The sequence below is a fragment of the Pinus tabuliformis genome, chromosome 6, assembly GCF_031772625.1.
Source record: "Pinus tabuliformis cultivar Carrire ecotype Pingquan chromosome 6, CPIR1, whole genome shotgun sequence".
Classification (NCBI taxonomy): domain Eukaryota; kingdom Viridiplantae; phylum Streptophyta; class Pinopsida; order Pinales; family Pinaceae; genus Pinus; species Pinus tabuliformis.
Window position 1 is genome coordinate 402393039 of NC_142292.1, and position 2186 is coordinate 402395224.

Consider the following 2186-nt stretch of genomic DNA (forward strand, 5'->3'; position numbering starts at 1 on the left):
GAAATAAATGTTTATTCTTTTTATCAAAGTAAATTATATATAATAATTTTTAAACTATTATATTATTATTATTATTATTATTATTATTATTAAAATTAAAATTAAAATAAAAGTTAAATATATTTATTTTGTTATTTGACATTATATGTCTTCGTAACTGATATGATATGAGCATGTAATTTCTAAATGGAATAAGTCAGTATCATTTATATTTGCTAATCTATGGATAATATTATGACATAATGAATTTTGAGGTTATGGTTTAAAGGGAGGTTTAGACCCATAAATCTTGTGGTCCAATTTATGATAGGATGATTTTATTAAATGATTTTGAAAGTTACTTGTAAAGGTTTGGATCCATAAATCTTATGATCCAATCTATGAAATAATGATTTTATTAAATGATTTTGATGATGATTTTATTATATGATCCCATTTATGAAATAATGATTTTGATGATGATTTTATTATATGATCCAATCTATGAAATAATGATTGTATTTGCACATGACGTGCATGATATGACGGTTGGGGCGGTTGGCTTTCGCATCCCCAGCCGTGTTCGAGTCCTGCGGGGGCTCCTCGCTTGGCGATTTGTATTCTGCTGGCTTCGGCCATATTGATTGTAAAAAAATCTCTGTAGACTTCGGCCATATGAAGATTTCTCTCTGAAATAATGATTGTATTAAATGATTTTGAAGGTTATTTGTGGAGGTTTAAACCCATAAGTCCTGTGATCCAATCTATGAAAGGATGATTTTGATCAATTTTTATTTAGAAATAAATTCGAAGCTACAGAACATCACAGTATATAATGACCTTGATCAAAATTTTATTAAGAAATAGAGTCGAAGCTGCAGCCCACCGCATTACATAAATGATTTTGATCAACATAATTTAAGAAATGGTTTCGAGGGTGCAGGCCATCGCATTAATGAATTATCCTCAATATGGCGGCGGCGGCGGCCCGTCTCCAAAGGGTGGGCAACAAAATCCTAAACACTCTTGCAGCAGGCAGCAGCAGCACAGCATGTATAGACTGCAATATCATACACTCACATAATACGCATCATGAAAATAAAGTACTGAATTGCTCCATAAAAACCCTTATAACGAATACTAGATCCATTGAGATATGAAAATATCAAAAACATGAATAATCAGTGCAGGGAAAAGGTTGAAGCAAGTGCAGCAGTTGTGATTAATACCATTGTTGAATGCAACCGAAGAAGCCTCCATCTCCGGGAGGTCCAGGGGGAGGACCCCAACCACCAGGGCCTCCAGGTTCCATTTTTCACCAACACCAGATGACAACTATTCTCTTCTAATTTTCACCACACGAAACAAACGTCTCTGGTGAAGAATTAATACTATGTATTCGTGATAGACATAACGAGGCAGCCGTGTATATATAGACTTAGAAATGCATTTCTGGTATTTCCTCATTTGACTATAAATATGTAGCGTTTGAAAGTTTGTTACAGCTTGGAATGACGTGCAGTCGATTTAATAATATTATTGAAGAAAAAAGAGATTCATATGAGAGGTGTCAGTAGCCAGGCAATGAGTGCACCGCATGCCTAACGTTCCACTCACCTTCCTTTCTCAAGCAAGCAGTGGTTAACTTGGTTAGTGTCATTGATTGTTTGGTCAAATTCCAGACAAACAGATGCCCTATTTGATCTTAATACTCCGTCAACAGTTTTCCCTAATGTGAAGAAACATCTAGTGAATTTCTACACAACATCGGTTCATGTTGGGTATGCTTGAAATGTTTATATTGATTCTTAAAATTATCAACAGTTTTCCCTAATGTGAAGAAACATCTAGTGAATTTCTACACAACATCGGTTCATGTTGGGTATGCTTGAAATGTTTATATTGATTCTTAAAATTACAGTTATTTAAGAATGGAACAATGCGTTAAGGTTATATAAACCAGCAAGTGGAATGGCATATTGATCGATAGACAAATATTGGCAGGTGGAATTCTTCCTTGTTGAGATGGAATGCTAATTTTTGCAACTGTGGTCAAATTCCACCTTGGACAACTCAAATGACTAAGATGATGATTGCATTAGATTTCTTTTTTTGAGAGGACCAAAATCGACCTAAAGATCACCTTATTTGGACAAGCGAAAGTTGGTTTTTGAATTTATTTATTCACTCATTTATATTGAGTTAGG

General features: G+C 34.0%; 1 long non-coding RNA gene across 1 annotated transcript; it reads right to left on the reverse strand.

The window, feature by feature from the left end:
* Positions 1–831: 831 nt before the first annotated feature.
* On the reverse strand, positions 832–1364 carry LOC149259004 (uncharacterized). The gene is made up of 2 exons (XR_016246674.1): positions 1209–1364; positions 832–1039 (listed from the first exon to the last, which is right to left on the reverse strand). It is a non-coding gene; the product is annotated as an uncharacterized LOC149259004 (long non-coding RNA).
* Between the last annotated feature and the right edge of the window lie 822 nt (positions 1365–2186).